Source organism: Chlorocebus sabaeus, chromosome X (assembly GCF_047675955.1).
Source record: "Chlorocebus sabaeus isolate Y175 chromosome X, mChlSab1.0.hap1, whole genome shotgun sequence".
NCBI classification, from domain to species: domain Eukaryota; kingdom Metazoa; phylum Chordata; class Mammalia; order Primates; family Cercopithecidae; genus Chlorocebus; species Chlorocebus sabaeus.
Window position 1 is genome coordinate 19,010,501 of NC_132933.1, and position 25,306 is coordinate 19,035,806.

The following is a 25,306-nucleotide window of genomic DNA, read 5'->3' on the forward strand; positions in this document are numbered from 1 at the left end:
GGTCTCAAAACCTCATGACAAGGTTTCACCATGTTGCTTAGGCTGGTCTTCAACTCCTGGGCTCAGGGGATCCACCTGCCTAGGCCTCCCAACGTGCTGAGATTACATACATGAGACACCATGCCTGTACAAGTTTTGTGGTTTTAACTTTTGTATTATGTCTGTAATCCATTTTGAATTTTTTTGGGTATGAGGTAGGTGTTGAAATTGATTTTTTCAAATACAGATGGGCATTTGAGCATCTTTTTTTGAAAAGACTAGCCTCCAGTACTTCAGTATCTTAATAGGAAACATACATAACCTGTGTCCATTACTGTACTTAAAAAAATTGATCGGTAATGTCTATGTCTATTTTTATCTGGATTACTGTAGGGTTTTTTTTTTTTTTTGAGACACAGTTTTGGTCTTGTCACCCAGGCTGGAATGCAATGACACGATCTCAGCTCACTGCAACCTCTGTCTCCCCAATTCAAGTGATTCTTCTGCCTCAGCCTCCCGAGTAGCTGGGATTACAGGCGCCCACCATCATGCCTGACTAATTTTTGTATTTTTAGTAGAGATGGAGTTTTGCCGTGTTGGCCAGGCTAGTCTCGAACTGTTCACCTCAGGTGATCCACCAGCCTTGGCTTCCTAAAGTACTGGGATTACAGGCGTGAGCGTCTGTGCCCGGCCTGATTACTGTAGTTCTATAGTAAGCTTTCTAAGGATATTAATTTCTTAAAGTCCTAAAGTTTTCTTCTTGCAGAGTGTATTTCTTTTTCTTTGAAGTTACTATTGCTGTGTTTTTCTACTTCAAACTTCTTATTAGGGACTTTCCTCAAATAATTGGAAAGTTTTGGCTCTGTGTTCATGATTATAAGAAGAGAGAGGATTAACATGTTTATAAGCTCTGAGGGCTTTCTTACTGAGCTTCACTGTGGATGCTGTTTTTTGGTGAACCCCTGTGCTATGGTTTGAATGTTCCCTCCGAAACTCATGTTGAAACTTTTTTTTGAGATGGAGTTTCACTTTTGTGGCCCAGGCTGGAGTGCAATGGCGTGATCTCGCCTCACTGCAACCTCTGCCTCCCAAGTTCAAGCGATTCTCCTGCTGCAGCCTCCCAAGTAGCTGGGATTACAGGTGGGCGCCACCATGCCCAGCTAATTTTTGTGTTTTTAGTGGAGATGGGGTTTCACCATGTTGGCCAGGCTGATCTCGAACTCCTGACCTCAGGTGATCTGCCCGCCTCGGCCACCCAAAGTACTGGGATTACAGGCATGAGCCACCATGCCTGGCCCATGTTGAAACTTAATTCCCAGTGATTCATGGATTAATGGGTTAATGGATTATCATGGGAGTGGGACTGGTGGCTTTATGAGAAGAGGAAGATACCTGAACTAGTACACTCAGCTTCTTCACCATGTGATACCCTGCACTGCTTTGGGATTCTGCAGAGTCCCCACCAGCAAGGAGGCTCTCAGCAGATGTGGCCCCTTGACCTTGGACTTCTCAGCAAGCAAAACTAAAATAAATCAATTCTTTATAAATTACCCAGTCACAGGTACTCAGAAAACAGAATGAGATACCCTGATGTCAATTTCTTCAGGGATTTTTTTATTGGAAATAATTCGTCAAGGAACATATGGCCAAATTCTTGCCTTGAAAGTGTAGGTTGTATTGACCAGCTGAAGGTGTAGTTTTCAGGGTGGCCTGTGTGCCTGCACATGTAATATGGTCCCCCGTTCAACTGGGCTCCAGTGCTGCCTAAATGGAACCCACCTCCAGCTGGCTGGGCACAGATGTTCTTTGTCTTGCTGTGGTGATGAGGTGGGAGATGATCTTTCTGGTGCAATGTTGCAGGACAAAGGGCACAATGACACATTTCACCCCTAGCTTCTCTGTCCATGGAGCCCCCTCCTCCGTTTTAGGCTACCCTTACCTGACTTTGTTCCTACCCCAAACTCGCCCTCCCCTGTCTCTAGGTGTTTCTCTGTTCTATCTAGACTGAGTTCACATCCCAGTTTCAGCATTACCAGCTGTGTGACCTTGGGCAAGTTGCTTAACCTCGCTAGTTTTCTCATCTATAAAATGGGAATAATAATTATATCATTGGCTGCTAAGATAAATGAGTTAATAGTTCCTGGCATATGGTAAATGCTGCATAAGTGTTAGATTTTATTATTTTAATCAATTTTCTTCTTGTGTGTCATCTTTAGGGCTAGAATGAGGGGAAGGAACCAGCACTTTGTTAGATCAGCATCTTGTCAAGGACAGGATAAAGCTGAATTTCTTCCTTTGTCTCCTGAGTTCGTCATACTCCTCAAATATTTTGGTGTATTCTGTTTAGTACATACAGAGCTGCCCTCATTTTGTTTTTACTTTTCTTCCCCATTCCGACTCCCATACATTCACCTACCACTGGCAATCACTTTAATGCATTTAATGTATGTCCTTTTGTTATATGTGTGTTTTTTTTTTTGTTTGAGACTGAGTCTTGCTCTTGTTGCCCAGGCTGTAGTGCAGTGGCATGATCTCAGTTCACCACAACCTCCACCTCCAAGGTTCAAGCAATTTTCCTGCTTCAGCCTCCCAAGTAGACAGGATTATGGGTGCCCGCCACCATGCCTGGCTAATTTTTGTATTTTTAGCACAGACGGGGTTTCACCATGTTGGCCAGGCTGGTCTTGTACTCCTTACCACAAGCGATCCACCCGCCTCAGCCTCCCAAAGTGCTGAGATTACAGGTGTGAGCCATTGCATCCTGCCAGGAAACTTTTAATACTGTTTCTTTTTCCTGGTTATTTAGAGGCAAAGTTACCAGCTGAAAGTGAGGAGTGAAAAGTAGAGATTTGAGGAGAGATAATAAATGAGACAGTCATTTGAAAAGTTAGAAAGCGAACAAACTAGAGAAGTATTTGGTAATTTTGAGTCCCATTTGAGATTTGCATCATGAATTTATAGAGACACCAGTTGAACATGCTTATGTATTTGTCTCTAGCAGTACTTGCAGCTCGAATGCAGGTGTTGATCCCACAAAGCAAGTATACAGTGAGGGAGAAGTAAATGCTCGAAGATAACTTGATGTACTATGAGAAGGTAGAATGGATATGGGACAGTAAAATCAACAATAACTATGCATTATACTATGCTGTCCACATACTACCCCAGTTTCTTATTCTCCTTTGTGGCCAAATATCTTGAAAGAGTCACTCATGCCTGCTGCCTGCAATTCCTGTTCCCACATTTTGTTTAATTTCATTTCAGTCAAGTTTTCACTCTCATCATTCCACTGAAACTGCTCTTGTCAAGGTCACCAGTGACCTGCACATTGTTAGATTCAATCCAAATTTTCCTCTTACTTCCATATTTTATTCCATTAGTCACTTTTTCCCCGATAGAATATCTTTTTTTGAATTTTAGGATACTACGCTTTTTCTTTTTCTGTTTTGAGACGGAGTCTTAACTCTGTTTCCCAGGCTGGAGTGCAGTTGCGTGATCTCAGCTCACTGCAACCTCTGCCAGCCGGGTTCAAGTGATTCTCCTGCCTCAGTGTCCTGAGTAGCTGGGACTACAGTCACCCGCCACTACCCCCAGCTAATTTTTTGTAATTTTGGTAGAGATGCGGTTTTGTCACGTTGGCCAGGCTGGTCTCGACCTCCTGACCTCAGGTGATCCAGTAACCTTGGCCTACCAGAGTGCGGGGATTATAGGCGAGAGATACTGTGCCCAGCCCAATTCCTTTTTCTTTTACCCCACTGATCACTCCTAGTCTCTTGCTGATCATCTTCCCTAACCACCTTTTTTTTTTTTTCCTTTGAGACAGGGTCTCACACTGTTGCTCAGGCAGGAGTACAGTGGTGTGATCTCTGCTCACGGCAATCGCCTCCTGGGCTCAAGTGATTCTCCTGCCTCAGCCTCCTGAGTAGCTGGTATTAACAGGCGCTCACCACCACACTTGGCTGATTTTTCTAGTGTTAGTAGAGACAAGGTTTCACCATGTTGGACAGGCTGGTTTCGAACTCCTGACTTGAAATGATCTGCTTGTCTCAGCCTCCCAAAGAGCTGGGATTACAGGCGTGAGCCACCGCGACCTGCCAAGGTACCGATTTTTAAATACCCATTGTTTCTTTTTGTCTTCCCGTGATAGAATATAATCTCCCTAAGATGAGGGATCTTTGCCTGTTTTGTTTATTCCTCCATCCCCAAAGCCTGATGTGATGCCTAGAACATGGTAGGAGTTCAACAAGTATGTGTTAAATGAATATGCTTCACTTCTCATAGTTGTTCTTCCAAAAATATCTCTGAACACACTTTAAACTGTTTTGCGTACATCTTCAAGTGTACTGCCTTACGGCCACCCCAAAGAAAGACAATCTAAAGTTCTGTGAATAGTTGCATTCAACTCCAAGTGTAGAATGTCTGTAATCTTACCTCCAAATTTTCTAATACATAAACTGAAAATGTTAAAATGAATCCCTAAACATTCTATATAAAATATTGGGAGAAGAGAAAACAAGAGTATGATACAGTAAAACGAGAAATTCAGGTAGAGTAACTCTTGCTTAGGTAATTGGTCACAAGGCAATAACTGGTAATTACAATATCCTTCCTAAAATACCCATTTTGTATATGTTTTTTTTACCTTAGTTAATCCTGGCATTTTACTTGGTTTACTAAACCTTCAATCCAGAGGGTTCTAAGCCTGTGTGATGTAATACTCTTCCTTTAGCTTTTATGGTTTTTTTTTTGAGATGGAGTCTCCCTCTGTCCCCCAGGGTGGAGTGCAGTGGTACGATCTCGGTTCACTGCAAACTCTGCCTCCAAGGTTCAAGGGATTCTCCTGCCTCAGCCTCCTGAGTAGCTGGGATTGATTATAGGCATCCACGACCACGTGCAGCTAATTTTTATATTTTTAGTACAGACAGGGTTTCATCATGTTGGCCAGGCTGGTCTTGTACTCCTGACCTCAAGTGATCTGCCCGCCTCAGCCTCCCAAAGTGTTGAGATTAAAAGTATAGAGATTACAGGCGTGAGCCACTGTACCTTGCCAGGAAACTTTTGGAAACTTTTAATATTGTTTCTTTTTCCTAGTTATTCAGAGGCAAAGTTATCACCTGAAAGTAAGGAGGAGTAAGTGGAGGTTTGAGGAGAGATAATAAATGAGACAGTCATTTGAAAAGTTGGAAAACGAACAAACTAGAGAAGTATTTGGTAGTTTTGTGTCCCATTTGAGATCTCTATCATGAATTTGTAGAGAAACTAGTTAAGCATGTTTATATATTTTTCTTTAGCAACACTTACAGCTTGAGTGCAGGTGCTGGTTCCACAAACCAAGTATACAGTGAGGGAGAAGTAACTCTTTGAAGATAAATTGATGTACCATGAGAAGGTAGAATGGATAGGGGCAGTAAAATCAACAATAACTATGCACTACACTATGCTGTCCACATACTATCCCAGTTCCTTATTCTCCTTTGTGGCCAAATGTCTTGAAAGAGTTACTTATTCTCGAAAGAGTTACTTATACCTGCTGCCTGCAGTTCCTCTTCCCACATTCTCTTTAATTCATTTCAGTCAAGCTGTCACTCTCATTGCACTAAAACTGCTCTTGTCAAGGTCACCAGTGACCTGTACATTGTTAGATTCAATCCACATTTTCCTCTTCCATATTTGACTCCGTTAGTCTCTCCTTCCCTGATAGTATCCTAATTTTAGGATACAACACTTTCTTTTTCCTTTACCCTATTTATCACTACTATTTTCAGTCATTTGCTGATTCTCTTCACTAACCTTTTTTTTTTTTTTTGAGACAGGGTCTCACTGTGTCCTGGAGTGTAGTGGTGCAATCTCAGCTTACTGTAACCTCCGCCTCCCTGGTTCAAGTGATTTTCCTGCCTCAGCTTCCTGAGATTCTGGGATTACAGGTGTCCTCCACTACACCCAGCTAATTTTTTGTATTTTTAGTAGAGATGGGGTTTCACCATGTTGGCCAGGCTGGTCTCTTAACTCCTGACCTCAGGTGATCCAACTGCCTTGGGCTCCCAAAGTGTTGTGATTACAGGTGTGATTCATGGCTCCAGGCCCAGACTTTGTTCTATGTACTTTTCATGAACATATTTGTTCCTCATTGCCGGGCGCGGTGGCTCATGCCTGTGATCCCAGCACTTTGGGAGGCCGAGGCTGGCGGATCACTGGAGGTCAGGTGTTCAAGACCAATCTGGCCAACATGGCAAAACCCCGTCTCTGCTAACAGTGTAAAAATTAGCCGAGCATGGTTGCGGGTGCCTCTCATACCAGCTACTCAGGGAGTCTGAGGCACGAGAATCGCTTGAACCCTGGAGGTGCAGGTTGCAGTGTGCTGAGATCGCGCCACTGCACTCTAGCCTGGGCGACAAGAGCATGACTCTGTCTCAAAAAAAAAAAAAAAAAATTGCCCTCACAAGAACCTATAAGGTAAATACTATTATTTTCCTCATTGAAGGCATGAGGAAATTCAGTTACATAAATTAAGTAAATTACCCAAGTTACATACCTATATACTGATAGACTTGGATTTCAAGTAGTGTTGTTCCAGAAATCATGTTTTTAACTAGTATGCTACATGACCTGTCGTGTATATTAATACATGTAATACTTTATGAATCATTACTTAGGGTGACGTTTAGTCATCCACACAGAAATGTCACATGTAAAATTAGGTGTAAGTAATGAGGTTGTTGGAGTTGTATGGGTTGGAGGTAAATTTGGGAGTCATAAGCATGTGGATGGCACTATAAGGTATGAATATCAAAGTGGGTGAGATCACTCAGGAAGAATGTAAATTGAGAAGTCCAAGGACTGAATCCTGGCATGCTCCAACATTTTAGAGGCCCACGAGGTGAGAATGTAACATGAAATCTGAAAAGGAGTGGGCTCAGAGGTAGGAGGAAATCAGGATAGTGTGTTTTCTAGAAAGCCAAGAGAAAGTTGCAAGAATGACTGTTGAATGCTACTCAGGTAAAGAAAAAGGAGTGAGCATTCGACACAACATGCTACATGGGTTGGGCGTACTAACATGCAGTCAACAAAAGCCATTTCAGGGGGATGGAGGGTGCACAACCGTATTTGAAGTGGGTTGAGGTGAGGATGGCACAGAAACAAAGACAAGAACTAGAGTGAGCTATTTCGAGAAGTTTTGCTGTGGTGAAGGACAGAAAAGTAGGAGGATGTGGGGTCAGGGGAGGTATTTTAAAAATGGGAGATACTAGAATATCTTTATTTTTTATTTTTTATTGAGACAGAGTTTTACTCTTGTCGCCCAGGCTGGAGTGCAATGGTGTGATCTCGGCTCACGGCAACCTCTGCCTCCCGGGTTCAAGTGATTCTCCTGCCTCAGCCTCCCGAGTAGCTAAGATTACAGGCACACGCCACCATGCCCGGATAATTTTGTATTTTTAGTAGAGCCAGTGTTTCTCCATGTTGATCAGGCTGGTCTCGAACTCCTGACCTCAGGTAATCTGCCCAACTCGGCCTCCCAGAGTGCTGGGATTACAGGCATGAGCCACTGTGCCTGGCATTAGAATATAGGTTTGTGGGACTGTTCCAGTAAAGGGGCAGAAATTAACACATGAGAATGAGGGGATGACAGTATTAATGAAGTCTTCAGATAAGGGAAGATGGAAGCCAAAAAAGTTATAGGGTGACGTTAAGAGCAGAAGTATTGGCCGGGCACGATGGCTTAAGCCTGTAATCCCAGCACTTTGGGAGGCCAAGACGGGCGGATCACGAGGTCAGGAGATCGAGACCATCCTGGCTAATACAGTGAAACTCCGTCTCTACTAAAAAATAAAAAAACTAGCCAGGCGAGGTGGCGGGCGCCTGTAGTCCCAGCTATGTGGGAGGCTGAGGCAGGAGAATGGCGTAAACCCGGGAGGCGGAGCTTGCAGTGAGCTGAGATCCGGCCACTGCACTCCAGCCTGGGCGACAAAGCGAGACTCTGTCTCAACAACAACAAAAAAAGAGCAGAAGTATTTCATCCACCACATTACGAGGGAAGGATGGCAAAGAATGAGAGTGGACAAGCAAGAGATTAGTAGATTAGGTTGTGGGAAAATAAGGAAATTTATTTATTTATTTATTTATGAGATGGATCACCTTCTGTTCCCCAGGCTAGAGCGAAGTGGCATGATCTCGGCTCACTGCAATCTCTGTCTCTTGGGTTCAAGGGATTCTACTGCCTCAGCCTCCTGAGTAGATGGGATTACAGGTGCCTGCCACCATGCCTGACAAATTTTTGTATTTTTAGTAGAGATAGGGTTTCACCATGTTGGCCAGGCTGGTCCTGAACTCCTGACCTCACGTGATCTGCCCGCCTCAGCCTCCCAAAGTGCTGAGATTACAGGCGTGAGCCACTGTACCCTGCCAGGAAACTTTTAGTATTGTTTGTTTCTTCTAGTTATTTAGAGGCAAAGTTATCAGGTGAAAGTGAGGAGGTTTGAGGAGAGATAATAAATGAGACAGTTATCTGAAAAATTGGAAAGTGAACAAACTAGAGAAGTATTTGGTAGTCTTAAGTCCCATTTGAGATTTGTATCATGAATTTATAGAGAAACTAGTTAAACATGTTTATATATTTTTCTCTACCAACACTTACAGCTTGAGTGCAGGTGGTGGTTCCACAAAGCAAGTATACAATGGGGGAGAAGTTAATGCTCGAAGATAATTGATGTACCATGAGAAGGTAGAATGGATATGGGACAGTAAAATCAACAATAACTATGCACTACACAATGCTGTCCACATACTACCCCAGTTCCTTATTCTCCTTTGTGGCCAAATGTCTTGAAAGAGTTACCTGTGCCTGCTGCCTACAATTCCCCTTACCACATTCTCTTTAATTCATTTCAGTCAAGCTTTCACTCACAATGCAAAAAGACTTCGCATTTCAGTCAAAGCAGTTTCAGTGAAACTGCTCTTGTCAAGGTCACCAGTGACCTGCACATTGTTAGATTCAATCTAAATTTTCCTCTTACTTTCATATTTGACTCCTTCCCTGATAGTATCCTAATTTTAGGATACTACACTTTCTTTTTCTTCTACCCTATTGATCACTACTTCCAGTCTCTTGCTGATCCTCTTCCCTAACTTTTATTTTTTTTTGTTTTGGAGACAGGGTCTCACTGTGTCACCCAGGCTGGAGTGCAGTGGTATGATCTCTGCTCACTGCAACCTCCGCCTCCCAGGCTTGAGGGATTCTCTTCCCTCTGCCTCCTGAGTAGCTGGGATTATAGGTGCCCACCACCATGGCCAGCCAATTTTTGTGTTTTTAGTAGAGACGGGGTTTCATCATGTTATCCAGGCTGGTTTTGAACTCCTGGCCTCAAATAATCTGCCCGACTCGGCCTCCCAAAGTGTTGTGATTACAGGTGTGAGCCACTGTGCCGGGCCGACGTACCAATTTTTAAAAACCCATTGTTTCTTTTTGTCTTCTCTTGATAGAATTATAATTTCCATAGGATCAGGGATCTTTGCCTGTTTTGTTTATTCCTGCATCCCCAAAGCCTGAGATGATGCCTAGAACATAGTAGTAGTTCAGCAAGTATATGTTAATTGAATGAATGTGCTTCACTTCTCATTTGTTCTTCCAAAAATACCATTGCCTAACATACTTTAACTATTTGGCATACATCTTCAAGTGTACTGCTTTATGGCTACCCCAAAGACAACCCTAAGTTTTGTGAATAGTTGCATTCAACTCCAAGTGCAGAATGTCTGCAATCTTATTTTTCCAATATATAAACTGAAAATGTTAAACTGTATCCCTAAACATTCTATATAAAATATTGGGAGAAGAGAAAACAACAGTATGATGCAGTAAAAGGAGAAATTCAGGTAGAGACTATAACTCTTGCTTAGGTAACTAGTCACAAGGCAATAATTGGTAATTATAATATTCTTCCTAAAATACCCATTTTGTATATATGTATATATTTTTTACCTCAGTTAATGGTTGGTATTTTACTTGGTTTACTAATCCTTCAGTCCTGAGGGGTCTAAGCCTGTGTGATGTTGTAATAATCTTCCTTTAGCTTTTTTTTTTTTTTTTTGGAGACAGAGTCTTGCTCTGTAGCCCAGGCTGGAGTGCAGTGGTGTGATCTCAGCTCAGCAAGCTCCGCCTCCAAGGTTCATGCCATTCTCCTGCCTCAGCCTCCTGAGTAGCTGGGACTACAGGCATCCACCGCCACACCCAGCTAATTTTTTTAGTAGAGTCAGAGTTTCACCGTGTTAGCCAGGATGGTCTCGATCTCCTGACCTCGTGATCCGCCCGCCTTAGCCTCCCAAAGTACTGAGATTACAGGCGTGAGCCACTGCACCTGGCCTCCTTTAGCTTTTAAAAAACATTTTGGCTGGGTGTGATGGCTCATAACTGTAATCTCAGCACTTTGGGAGGATAGCTTGAGGCCTAGGCAACATAGACCCTATTTCCATGAAAAATAAAATTAGCTGGGCATGATGGCACTTGCCTATAGTCCTAGCTACTCAGGAGACTGAGGCCGGAGGATTGCTTGAGCCCATTAAGCCTGCAGTAAACTATGATCACACCACTGTACTCCAGCCTGGGGTGACAGAGCAAGACCATGTCTCATAAAACAAATAAAACCGTTTTTATTCCACCACAAAAATGAGCATGAAAAAGATTTTAAAAATTGAAGTGTAATACACAGAAAAGTAAACAAAGCAACTTCCACTTCTGGAAATGATGGAGTAATCGATACAGCACCTGCTGTCTCCCCATAAACAACTGTAAAACTAACCAACATATAATGAGGCAACTATTTTGAGACATTGCACAATAAGTACTCTAGAAATACAATCCCTGAGAAAAGAAAACCACATGAGGAGAGCCCCATGGAGCCCCATGTTCACTCAATTCTCTGACGGGGCAATTTTCTGATTGTAGCACAGGAAGGTGAAGTTCAAACACAGCACACTGTTCTCACTCACTGGACAAGGGAAGCAAAGATCACAGTTTGGGTTTTGAAGTGGGAAAACATAGTGTCCCCCAGATGTTGGTGTGGGGGTTCCCTACGGGTCTTTTAAAATTTTTTTTTGATTTTTGAGATGGAGTCTCACTCTGTTGTCCAGGTTGGAGTGCAGTGGTGCCATCTTGGCTCACTGTAACCTCCATCTCCCAGATTCAAGTGATTCTCCTGCCTCAGCCTTTCGAATAGCTGGGACTACAGGCATCCACCACCATGTCTGGCTAATTTTTGTATTTTTAAGTAGAGGTGAGGTTTTGCCATGTTGGCCGGCTGGTCTTGAACTCCTGACCTCAGGTGATCTGCCCACCTCGGCCTCCCAAAGTATTGAGATTACAGGCGTGAGCCACCACCCTGTGGGTCTTTTAAGAAAATTTAAATTTGTGAGAGAAAAACATCTGAACATCAGGTACAGTCTGATTCGCAAAGATTCAACAGTATATCACTGCCCAGGTGTGGTAGCTCACACCTATAATCCCAGCACTTTGGGAGGCCGAGGCAGAAGGATCACTTGAGGCCAAGAGTTTGAGACCAGCCTTTGAAACATAGCGAGACCCCATCTCTACAAAAAACTTAAAAATTAGCTGGGTGTGGTGGTACATGCCTGTAGTTCCAACTACTTGGGAGGCTGAGGTGGGAGGATCGCTTGAGCCTGGGAGTTCGAGGTGGCAGTGAGTGTGGTTGTGGTTCTGCACAGCCTGGGTGACGGAGACCCTGTCTCAAAAACAAAAAAAATCTGAAAAAATAAAACCCACCACCACAACAGACCCCCAAAACAAACAAAACCTATGTCATAACTCATTCCTGGACTATTCTTACGCAGTTTGCAGGAGAAATTCCAGGTGGAGCATCAGCTGAACATTTATCTAAATTCATAAAGTCATCTAACCTATTACGCAATACATCATGACTACAGTCTACAAAATAGGCAATTTAGGCCCCTTTTTACTTATTTATTTATTTTGAGACGGAATTTCGCTCTTGTTGCCCAGGCTAGAGTGCAATGGCTCAATCTCAGCTCACTGCAACCTCCGCCTCAGCCTCCTGAGTAGCTGGGATTACAGGCGTCTGCCACCATGCCCTGCTAATTTTTTTTTGTATTTTTAGTAGAGACAGGGTTTCACCATGTTGGCCAGACTGGTCTCGAACTTCTGACCTCAGGTGATCCATCTGCGTTGGCCTCCCAATATGCTGGAATTACAGACGTGAGCCACCGTGCCTGGCCAGGCCCCTTTTTAAAAATGAAAAAATATTTCTATTACAGGCTTATTTTGAGCATGTTCAGTTAGATGACAGCTTTATTTTTATTTGCAATTGATAGCAACAGAATACCTTCTCAAGTATCTATAGGCAAAATATGTTAGTTGTGTGATATTTGCACCCTGAAGTATACTTCGACATGTGTGAGTTCACATGAGAGAATGAAACCACTGTGACAAGATCCTGGCTGATGATCAAGACTAGGATACTTTTCATATTTGTTTAAAACATTTACATCAGGGAAAAAAAGCAAGAACATACAGAGAAGCAACACCATTGTTTTTTCTTTTTTCTTTTTTTTCTTTTTTTCCAGATGGAGTTTCGCTTGTTGCCCAGGCTGGAGCGCAATGGTGAGATCTTGGCTCACTGCAACCTCCACCTCCCGGGTTTAAGCGATTCTCCTGCCTCAGCCTCCCGAGTAGTTGGAATTACAGGTGTACACCGCCACGCTCGGCTAATTTTTTGTATTTTTAGTAGAGACGGGGTTTCACCATACTAGTCAGGCTGGTCTCAAACTCCTGACCTCAAGTGATCAATCCACCTACCTCGGCCTCCCAAAGTGCTGGGATTACAGGCATGAGCCACTGTTCCTGGCCAGACACCATTCTTTTTCAGTGAAACAGTCTAATTCCGGAGAATGAGCCTTCCGGTTTGAATGCAATGTGTGTGGTCCCAGTGTTGAATTCTTTTGAATCCAAGTACATGCCTACGGCTAGGAGGAACACTTAAGGATGAAGCAAGTTTGGAGGAAAGTGTTAACTGAACTACAGAGATGGTCACTGATAAAACAAGTTCTTAGAATTTCTCAGACACACCCAGAGGTGAAGGGCAGCCGGAACTATCAACACAATGGAAAAATGAGCTCACCCAACTGCACACACAGAGCTTCTAGAAGGGTTAACAGCTCTTGCCATAGGTTCCTGGTTGTAGTTGACAATATCTGCCTTCACCACACTCTGTGACTGTTCTGTTTCTGCTTTGTTTAATTTGATTCCAAGGATTTCAGCAGCAACTTTTTGAAAACACAGGAAGACAGAGTCTGTTGCCTTGGCTGAAACCAAGTGGCTATTAAAACCATTTTCCTGGCAAAACCGTAAGTGTTTTTCAGGTTTTACTGTTTGATTATGCTCCAAATCAATTTTATTGCCCACTAAGGCAACCAGTGGCTGAGTTTCTGACTCTTCACTCACTTTCTTCATTAATCTTCTAAAAATTCTCAAAGCTTGGATAACTTGTAATATATACCAAGAGGATTTCCTGTGCTCCATAGATGCATCTGTCCAACATTTTGCTTCCTATTGTCTGGCCTCCTGTATCCCAGACTAGAGAGTAGCATTCAAGTTTCCTGGCAATGTTATCGTTTTCAAAATAAATCCAGTCCTATAGTTTGTACTGGTTCTTGAAAGTTTCTGAGCAAAATCTGCAGCTAAGGAGGTCTTCCGGGAGGTGCTGTTCCCTAGCACGATGATTTTCAGTGCTGTTCCTGGCTCTCTTCCTTAGAGTCCTACATGATGTCCCAGGAACCATGCCCACCCCCCTCCCCCAGGTGGAGGGAGGAGGGGAAGGAGAATGTCTCCAGGGGTGAGGAAGGAAGAAGGGGAGGTAGTGGGGACAGTACCTCACTTGTCTGCTCGATGTCAGCAGCTACTGGAGAATCTCTCGCCAGGTGCCATCTTGCCAATCTCTTCTCCCTCTGCCCCCTGTGGGTCTTTTGTTGAGGGCTGGGCTGTACATGTGTAGTATGAGATCCTTTGAGGCCTAGAAAAGAGCAGCTGCTATGGGGTTGAAAGAAGAATGGAGAAGGCCAGGTGCAGTGGCTCATGCCTGTAATCCCAGCACTTGGGGAGGCCAAGGTGGGCGGATCAGTTGAAGTCAGGAGTTTGAGACCAGCCTGGCCAACATGGCAAAACCCCATCTCTACTGAAAATACAGAAATTAGCCGGGTATGGTGGCTCATGCCTATAGTCCCAGCTACTTGAGAGGCTGAGGCAGGAGAATGGTTTGAACCCAGGAGGCAGAGGTTGCAGTGAGCCAACATTGCGCCATTGCACTCCAGCCTGGGTGACAGAGCAAGAGTCTGTCTCAAAAAAAAAAAAAAAAAGAATGGAGATACTAGAGGTTGCACAGTGCTGAGAAATATGAGGTTCTGACCTTGCCAGAGTGGAGAGAACTTTTTAACATCATAGGCATTCACTTGAAAAACCACACCTTCGGGGAAAGAACCACCTCCTAGAGTAGGGACTACTCTAGGCGGGGCGTGGTGGCTCACGCCTGTAATCCCAGCACTTTGGGAGGCCAAGGTGGGCGGATCACGAGGTCAGGAGTTTGAGACCAGCCTGGCCAACGTGGTGAAAACCCGTCTCTATAAAAAATACAAAAAAATTAGCTGGGCATAGTGACGTGCGCCTGTCATTCCAGCTACTTGGGAGGCTGAGGCAAGAGAATCGCTGAACCCGGGTGGCAGAGATTGCAGTGAGCTGAGATTAGGGCACTGTACTCCAGCCTGGGAGAAGAGCAAGACTCCATCTCGAAAAAATAAAAGGCCGTGTGCGGTGGCTCACGCCTGTAATCCCAGCACTTTGGGAGGCTGAGGCGGGCGGATCACGAGGTCAGGAGATCGAGACCATCCTGGCTAACATGGTGAAACCCCGTCTTTACTAAAAATACAAATAAAATTAGCCGAGTGTGGTGGTGGGCGCCTGTAGTCTCAGCTACTCGGGAGGCTGAGGCAGGAGAATGGCGTGAACCCGGGAGGCGGAGCTTGCAGTGAGCCGAGATCGTGCCACTGTACTCCAGCCTGGGTGACAGAGTGAGACTGTCTCAAAAAAAAAAAAAAAAAAAAAGACTAAGACTGCCCTATTAAAGCCTAAATTATGCCTCACTAGGATCAAGGATCAAGAAAATTAACTGCCTCTCAGAACAAAACTCAATACTTTTCAAAAGATGCAGCATAATCCAGATTCCTTACAACATATCACTCACAGTGTGCAGTCTACAATGAAACATTTACTAAACATGCCATGAAACAGGAAAACATGACCCATAAACAGAAAAAAATGCCGTAGGTTCCCGTTTTTTATTCCCTTTCTATCTTCCCTTTCCTTCTCTGTTTCTGTTCCTTTTCCATCTTTTTTTTTCTATGCACCTCTTCCCTTTCTTTCCTTTCTCTACCTATTTCCTTTCATTCGCCCCCCACCTCCAATTTTCCATCTGTTCTCATCTTTTTTTTTTCTTTTTTTTTTTTGAGATGGAGTCTCGCTCTGTCACCCAAGCTGGAGTTCAGTGGCGTGATCTCAGCTCACTGCAACCTCTGCCTCCCAGGTTCAAGCGATTCTCCTGCCTCAGCCTCCTCTGAGTAGCTGGGACTACAGGCACCCACCACCACGCCCACCTAATTTTTATATTTTGGTAGAGACGGGGTTTCACCATATTGGCCAGGCTGGTCTCTAACTCCTGACCTTGTGATCTGCCTGCCTGGGCCTCCCAAAGTGCTGGGATTACGGGTGTGAGTCACCATGACCAGCCCTCTTCTTTCTTTCCCTTTCCATGTTTTCTTTTATTCTGTTACCATCTTTCTTTCCCATATAACCATCGTGTCCCACATTCTTCCTTTCCCTTCTCATTTCCCAATCCCTTTCTTTATTTCCTTCCTTTCCCTCACTTCTTTTTTTTTTTTTTTTTGAGACCGAGTCTCAGTCTCTCGTTGATCCAGGCTGGAGTACAGTGGCGTGATCTCAGTTCCCTGCAACCTTTGCCTCCCAGTTCAAATGATTCTCCTGCCTCAGCCTCCAGAGTAGCTGGGATTACAGGTGCCCACCACCACGCCTTGCTGATTTTTGTAGTTTTAGTAGAGACAGAGTTTCACCATCTTGGTCAGGCTGGCCTTGAACTCCTGACTTTGTGATCCACCCGCCGCAGCCTCCCAAAGTGCTGGGATTATAGGCGTCAACCACCGCCTCTGGCCCCTTTCCCTCACTTCTAATCATTTTTTCTCTTCGTACCTTCCCTTCCCTGTATGGAAAAGTTGGCAGTGGGTCACCACGGGGCATCAAAGAAGTAAGGGGAGAGCTACACAAAGGCATATGGATAGCATGTTCACCAGAGTTCAAAGTTTTAGGGTCTTGGTGGGTAGAGGGATCATAAAGTGGCAAGAAGATGAGATTGCTGGTGTGGTGGGGTGGGGATTACTTGCACTGAGCAAATAAGTAAATGTATTGAACGGGCTCAATAGCAGAATGAATATGACAGAGGAAGGAATCAGTAAACATGAATATAAAATAATATAAATTATCTAATCTGAGGCCAGGTGCAGTGGCTCATACTTGTAATGCCAGCACTTTTGGAGGCTGAGGCAGGAGGATCACCTGAGCTCAGGAGTTTGAGATCAGTATGGACAACATGGTGAGACCCCATCTCTACCAAAAACTTAGAATTTAGCCGGGCATGGTGGTGCATGTCTGTAGTCCAAGCTACTTAGGGGGCTGAGGTAGAAGGATCGCTTGGGCCCAGGAGATGGAGGCTACAGTGAGCTATGATTGTGCTGTTGCCCTCCAGCCTGGGGGACAGAGTGAGACCTTGTCTAAAAAAAAAATTAATCTGAGCAACAGATAGAAAGTAAACGTAAAAATATGGCCAGGTGCAGTGGTTCGTGCATGTAATCCCAGCACTTTGGGAAGCTGAGGTGGGCAGATCGCTTGAGCTCAGAAAATCAAGACAAGCCTGGGCAATGTGGCAAAACCCCTTCCCTACAAAAATATAAAAATTAACCAGGCATGGTGGTGTGCACCTGTGGTCTCAGCTACTTGGGAGGATGAGGGTGAGAGGATCGCTTGAGCTTGGGAGGTGGAGGTTGCAGCGAGATTGTGCCACTGAACTCTAGCCTGGGTGACAGAGCGAGACAGTCTCAAAAAAAAAAAAAAAAAAAGAATAGAGCCCCAGAGACCTGTGGTACAATAACAAAAGAAGTAAATAACACATATTGTAAGAGTTACAGAATAAGAAGTGAGAGAAAATGTGGAGTTGAAGATATATTGGATGAAATCAGGCTAAAATTTTCCTAAATTTTGTGAAAGGTGTAAACTTACAGATTCAAGAAGTTGTGAATGAATGCCAGAGGATAAACTCAAATAAATACATGCTAAGATACTTTTTTTTTTTTTTTTCCAAGAGGAGTCTCACTCTGTCGCCCAGGCTGGAGTGCAGTGGCATGATCTCATCGGTTCACTGCAACCTCAGCCTCCCCAGTAGCTGGGATTACAGGCACCTACCACCATACCCAGCTAATTTTTGTATTTTTAGTAGAGACGAGGTTTCACCATGTTGGCCAGGCTGGTCTCGAACTCCTGACCTCAGGTGATCCCCCTGCCTCGGCCTCCCAAAGTGCTGGGATTATAGGCATGAGCCACCGCGCCTGACCCGCTAAGACATATCTTAATTAAACTTTTGAAAACTAAAAGGAAAAGTCTTGAAGGCGGCTACAGAGAAATGATGTGTTGTATATAGGGGAACACCAATTTGAATGGCAGCAAATTTTTCACCTGAAACAATGGAGGTCAGAAGGCAGTGGCACAATATTTTATAAATTATCTCAAGAAAATAACTATCAATCACAAATTCTCTCTCTGGTGACAATATCCTTGAGGAATGAAGGAGAAATAAAGACATTTTTAGACAAAAGAAAACAGAGAATTTGATGCTAGTGGACCTACCCTCAAAGAATGGCTGATGGAAGTTCTCCAAACAGAAAGGAAATTAAACAGAAGATGTGGAACTTCAAAAAGAAAAAAGAACAATGGAGTAGGTAAAAGTAGGAATAAGAATAATAGACTATCTTCAACAGTTTTAGAAATATTTGGTGGTTGAACCAAAGTCATATCATCTGATACGGTGCTCACTGTATGTAGAAGAAATGTACATTGTCACTACATATGCTTTGCATATAATTATATTTTTAAATGGATGTAATATGTAAATATGTTTTAAGAGTGGGGAGGGTGAAGAGACTTAAATGGAAGCAAAGTTTCTACACTTCATTCAAAACATAAATTGTATACATTGTTGATATCACTAGACTGTGAATAGTTATGTATTTATATTGTGATAGAGTGACCACTAAGCCAATACAAAGTGATATGTTCAAAAATACTGTAACTAATTCAAGATACAATTCTACAGAATGTTTAAGAAACTCACATGAGGCCGGGTGTGGTGGCTAACGCCTGTAATCCCAGCACTTTGGTAGGCTGAGGCGGGTGAATTACCTGAGGTCAGGAGTTCAAGACCAGCCTGGCCAGTATGGTGAAACCCCATCTCTACTAAAACTACAAAAATTAGCCGGGCGTGGTAGCTCATGTCTGTAATCCCAGCTACTCGGGAGACTGAGGCAGGAGAAGCAGTTGAACCTGGGAGGCGGAGTTTGCAGTGAGCCGAGATGGCGCCGTTGCACTCCTATCTGGGCAACACAGCAAGACTGTCTCAAAAAAAAAAAAAAAAAAAAAAAGTTAAGAAAAACAGAAGAATGAGAAACTGAGAAACAGAAGGGACAGAAAAAAAAAATAAATGGCAAACATAAGCCCTGACACATCAATAATTATTATGAAAGTTAATGATCTGAATATACTAATTATAACACAAATTGGAAGAGTAGATACAGAATGTAATCCAACTATGTGCTATGTACAGTAAGCTGATTTCAAAACATGGTTGACATAGGTAAGTTGAAAGTAAAAGGATGGAAAAAGATGTCATATAAGTATATAATGAAATAATCAGGAATGTATTAATATCAGATACAGTAGACTTCAAAGCAAAGAAAATTACTAGGGATAAAGAGGGGCGTTATTTAATGATGAAAGGATCAATCTAAAGAAGACAATGATCCTTAATTTTGTATGCACCAAACAACAAAGCTTAACCTTCATAAATAAAAACTGATAGAATTAAGAAGAAATTTAAACATCCATAATCACCAAACAACAAAGCTTAACCTTTATAAATAAAAACTGATGGAATTAAGAAGAAATTTAAACATCCATAATTGTAGACGGGGATTTCAATATCCACACTCAGTATTGACAGACTACTGTAAATATAATCAGCAAAGATATAGAAGAACTGAAGAATGTCATCAACTAAGAGGATCCAGTTGACGTTTATAGAACACTCTACCAACAACAGAATACACATTACTTTCAAGTGCCCATAAAATATTCGCCAAGATAGAATCATATCCTGGGTCATAAAACTCAATTAAAAAAAAATTCAACTCAGAACATATTCATTTTCTGCTGCTGCTATAACAAATTACCACATACTTAGTGGTTTAGATAATTACAAATATATTATCTTACATTTCTGTAAGTCAGGTGTCTGACATGGGTCTCAGGTTAAAATCAAGGCACCAGAAGAGCTGCATTCCTTTCTTGTTTTTTTTTTTTTTGAGATGGAGTTTCACTCTTCTTGCCCAGACTGGAGTGCAATGGTGCGATCTCAGCTCACCGCAACCTCTGCCTCCCAGGTTCAAGCGATTCTCCTGCTTCAGCCTCCGGAGTAGCTGAGATTACAGGCATGCACCACCATGCCCGGCTAATTTTCTATTTTTAGTAGAGATGGGGTTTCACCATGTTAGTCAGGCTGGTCTCGAACTCCTGACCTCAGGTGATCCACCTGCCTCGGCCTCCCAAAGTGCTGGGATTACAGGTGTGAAGTACCGTGCCTGGCCGGCTGCATTCCTTTCTATAGGCTCTAAGGGAGAATCCATTTCCTTGCTCAATTGTTGACATACTTCAATTCTTTGTGGTTATAGGAATGAGGTCCATGTTTACTTGCAGACTGTAAACTGAAGCTGTTCCCAGCTTTTAGAGGCTAACAGATTCCTTGGCTTGTGTCCCGCTTCCTTCATCTTCAAAGTCAGCAATGGCAGATTAAGTCCTTGTCACGCTGCATCTCTTTTTTTTGCTTCCCTCTTCCACTTTTTTTTTTTTTTTTAGACCCAGTTTCGCTCTTGTTGCTCAGGCTGGGGTGCAGTGGTGTGATCTTGGCTCATTGCAACCTCCGCCTCCTGGGTTCAAGCGATTCTCCTGTCTCAGCCTCCCGAGTAGCTCTGATTACAGGCATGCGCCACCACACCCTGCTAATTTTGTATTTTTAGTAGAGATGGGGTTTCACCATGTTGGTCAGGCTGGTCTCGAACTCCTGACCTCAGGTAATCCACCCATCTCGGCTTCCCAAAGTGCTGAGATTACAGGCGTGAGCCACCTCGCTTGGCCCCTCTTCCACTTTTATGATTAGATTGGGCCCATGTGGATAAACCAGGGTAATCTCCTATTTTTAGTAAACTGATTAGCATCTTTAATTTCATCTGCAGTCTTAATTCCTCTTTGCCATGTATCATAACATACAGGTTCCAATGATTAAGATGTAGACATCTTTGGGTGGCCATTATTCTGCCTACCACACAGAATATGTCCTCTGACTGTAGTGGAACCAAACTAGAAATCAGTAATAGAAATACATGCCACCACGCCTGGCCGATTTTAGTTTTGTAGAGATGGGGTCTCACTTTGCTGTTCAGGCCGGTCGAGAGCTGCTGGACTCATGTGATCCTGCCTTGGCATCCCAAAGTGGTGGGATTATAGGCATGAACCACTGTACCTGGTCTAATTTACTTTCTATAGTGTACAATTCAGTGTTTTGGGGTTTTTTTTTTCTTTTTAAAGCATATTTACAGAGTTGTGCAACCATCACCACTATCTAACTTAAGAATATTTTAGCCAGGCATGGTAGGTAGCACGTGCCTGTAGTCCATGCTACTTGGGAGGCTGAGGCAGGAGAATCGCTTGAGCCCAGGAGGTTAAGGCTGCAGTGAGCTATGATCACACCACTGTATGTCAGCCTGCGTGACAGAGTGAGACCTTGTTTCCAAAAAAAAAAAAAAAAAAATTTCCATCACCCTAAAAGGAAACCCCTTATTTACTCTTAGTCACTTTCTATTCCTTTCTGCCTCTGGGCCCAGAAATAACTACTTTCTATTTCTATGAATTTTCCTATTCTGTGCTTGCATATAAATTGAATCATACAATATTTAGTCTTTCATGACTGACTTCTTTTACTTAGGATGTTTTCAAAGTTCATGCACATTGAGGTATACATCAGCACTTCATCTCTTGGTCAAATAATATTACATTGTATGAATGTATCGTATTTGGTTTGTCCATTCATCAGTTGATAGATATTTGGGAGTTATAGTTTTTGTCTATGATGAATAATGCTACTATGAACATTCCTGAGCAGGTTTTGGTATGAACCCCTATGTTTTCAGTTCTTTGGGGTATATACCTCAGAGTAGAATTGCTGAGTCCTAAGGTAACTCATTGTTTGCCATTTTGAGGAAATACAAAACTATTTTCCAAAGTGGCTATACCATTTTACAATTCCATGAAAGAAAAATTTGTAATACTAAATGATGCTTATATTAGAAAAAAGGAAAGATCTCAAATTAATAATCTAAATTAATAATCTAAGTTCCTGATTCAAGCAACTAGAAAAAGAAAAGCAAATGAAACCAAAGGGCTGGGCGCAATGGCTTATGCTTGTAATCCCAGCACTTGGGGAGGCTGAGGTGGGAGGATTGCTTGAGCCCAGGAGTTCAAGACCAGCCCAGACAACATAGTGGGACCCTATCTCTACTAAAAAAAAAAAAAATTAAATATTAAAAAATAAAAATAAACCAAAGAAAGCAGAAGAAAAGAAACAATGTAAGAACAGAAATCACTGAGGCCAAGCGTGGTGGCTCATGCCTGTAATCCTAGCACTTTGGGAGGCCGAGGCGGGAGGATCACTTGAGGTCAGGAGTTTGAGACTAGCCTGGCCTACATGGTGAAACACCGTCTCTACTAAAAATACAAAAATTAGGGCCGGGCGCGGTGGCTGACGCCTGTAATCCCAGCACTTTGGGAGGCCGAGGCGGGCGGATCACAAGGTCAGGAGATTGAGACCATGGTGAAACCCCGTCTCTACTAAAAATAGAAAAAATTAGCCAGGCGCAGTGGCGGGCGCCTGTAGTCCCAGCTACTCGGGAGGCTGAGGCAGGAGAATGGCGTGAACCCGGGAGGCGGAGCTTGCAGTGAGCTGAGATTGCGCCACTGCACTCCAGCCTGGGCGACAGAGCGAGACTCCGTCTCAAAAAAAAAAAAAAAAAAAAAAAAATACAAAAATTAGCTGGGTGTGGTAGCACACACCTGTAATCCTAGCTACTCGGGAGGCTGAGGCAGGAGAATAGCTCGAACCCAGGAGCTGGAGGTTGCAGTGAGCCGAGATTGCGCCACTGCATTCCAGCCTGGGCCTCAGAGTGAGACTGCATCTCAAAAAAAAAAAAAAAAAAAAAGAAAAAAAGAAAAGAAATCACTGAAATTGAAAACAGGAAAACAGTAGAGAAATCAATAAAACAAAAATCCGTTCTTCTAAAATGTGGTACATATACACAATGAAATTCATCCATAAAAAAAGAAGAAAATCTTGTCATCTGTAACAGCATGGATGGAGCTGGAAGATATTATGTTAAGCAAAATAAGCCAGGCACAGAAAGACAAATATTGCATGTTATTACTCATATTTGAGAGCTTAAAAAAAAAAAAAATTTGAACTCATGAAGATAGAGAGTAAAATGGTGGTTACCAGAGGCTGGGAAGGGTAGTGGGAAGAGAGGATAAAAAGTGATGGTTAATGGGTATAGAAATACGGTTAGATACAAGGAATAAGATCTCATGTTCAGTAGCATGATAGGGCAACTATAGTTATCTCTAATTTATTGTACATTTTGAAATAACTTTAAAAGAGAGGAATTGGAATGTTCAAAGGCTTGAGGTAATGGATACCTCAATTATCCTAATATGATTATCACACATTGTACACACATCAAAATATCACATGTATCTGATAAGTAAGTACAACTATTATGTACCAATAGCAATTAAAATAAAAAATGTTAAAATATATGTTGCAGAAAAACCTGGTTATTCTTTTTTTTTTTTTTTGAGACAGGGTCTTGCTCTGTCACCAGGCTGGAGTGCAGTGGTGTGATCTTGGCTCACTACAACTTCTGCCTCCCTAAACCTAGTTATTCTTAAAAAATAAAAATAAAATTTATAAACCTGTAGCAAGATTGACAAAGGTAAAAGGAGAGACGACGTAAGTACCCCTATCAAACAGTGAATATCACTACAGAGCCTACAGTTGTTAAAATGAAAAAATATTAGGACCAACTTGACACTTATAAATTTGACAACTTAGAGGAAACTGGTCAGTGTTTCCAAAACTGTGCAGATACCCAAACTAAATCAAGATAAAACAAATCGGGCCAGGCGCAGTGGCTCATGCGTGTAATTCCAACACTTTGGGAGGATAAGGGGAGGATCACTTGAGCACAGTAGTTTGAAAACAACAACGGCTGGGCGCGGTGGCTTGTGCCTGTAATCCCAGCACTTTGGGAGGCTGAGGCAGGCGGATCACCTGAGGTCGGGAGTTCAAGACCAGCCATGACCAACATGGAGAAACCCCGTCTCTATCTAAAATACAAAATTAGCCGGGCATGGTGGCGCATGCCTGTTAATTCCAGCTACTCAGGAGGCTGAGGCAGGAGAATCGCTTGAACCCAGGAGGTGGAGGTTGCAGTGAGCCGAGATGGCGCCATTGTACTCCAGCCTGGCCAACAAGAGCGGAACTCCATCTCAAAACAATAACAACGACAAAAACTCCAAATCATCAGAATAGTCCTTTAACCATTAAAGAAAATGAATTCATAACTACAAGTCTTCTAAAAAAGAAATCTCCGTGCTTATATCACTTTGTTCACTGAAGAATCTTCCCAAACATTTAAAGAATTAACATCAATATTACACAATCTCCCCCCAGAAATAGAAGAGGATGGAACACTTCCTAGCTCATTTTATGAGGCCAGTATTACTGTGATCCCAAAACTGAAGAGAGCACAAAAGCAAAAACTATAAAAACTATAAACTGATGTGTCTCATAAACATAGAAACAAAAATCCTTAATAAAATATTAGCAAATCAGGCTGGGTGCAGTGGCTCATGCCTGTAACCCCAGCACTTTGGGAGACTGAGGCAGCCAAATTGCTTCAGGCTAGGAGTTCGAGACCAGCCTGACTAACATGGTGAAACTCTGTCTCTACTAAAAATACAAAAGTTAGCTGGGAGTGGTGGTGCACGCCTGTAATCCCAGCTACTTGGTAGGCTGAGGCAGGAGAATTGCTTAAACCTGGGAGATGGGAGGTTACAGTGAGCCATGATTGTGCCACTATACTCCAGCCTTGGTGACAAAGCCAGATTGTCTCATATATATGTGTATGTGTGTGTGTGTGTATTTCAAATCAAATGCAGTAACACAAAAAGCAAATTATACACCACAACTGTGATGATTGATTTTGGGTGTCGACTGGTTAAGGAATTCTGGAAAACTGGTAGATCATTCAATTATTAATGTTTCATTAAGCACTGAGCCCATCCCTCTTTTGCTTAAAGGGAAGCTCAGGTAGTTTGGCATTAGATTAGAATGATTTGGCTGCTCCAGGTGTGTCTGTGACGGTGTTTCCAGAGGAGATTGGCATTTGAGTTGGTGAACTGAATGGACAAGAGTTGCCCTCATGTTGCTAAGCACTGTTCAATCAGTTGGGAGCCTGGGTGTAACACAAAGTTGGGGGAAGGGAAAAATTCTTTCTCTTCTGGAGCTGGGACACCCTTCTTCTCCTGCCCTTAGATGTAAGAAATCCAGTTGTTTCTCTGGCCTTTGGGACTCACACCAGCAGCCCCCTGGGCTCTGGGCCCTTGAGCCTCAGGCTGAGCATTACACTACCAGCTTCCTTGGGTTGGAGGTCTTTGAACTGGAACTGAGCCATGCCACTGGCTTTCCTGGTTCTCAGACTTACAGATGGCCTGTTGTAGGACTTCTCAGCTTCCATAATTGAGTTAGCCAATTCCCCTAATAAATCCCTTCTTATGTATCTCTTTCTATGTGTATTCCATTGGTTCTTT

The 25,306-nt window shown here is 43.0% G+C and overlaps 2 pseudogenes; one reads left to right on the top strand and one right to left on the bottom strand.

Moving 5' to 3' along the window:
• LOC103232642 (GTP-binding nuclear protein Ran-like) overlaps positions 1-25,306 on the top strand; it is a 67,574-nt pseudogene that overhangs the window by 8,200 nt on the left and 34,068 nt on the right.
• Positions 13,121-13,767, bottom strand: LOC103232645 (ras-related protein Rab-28 pseudogene; annotated as a pseudogene).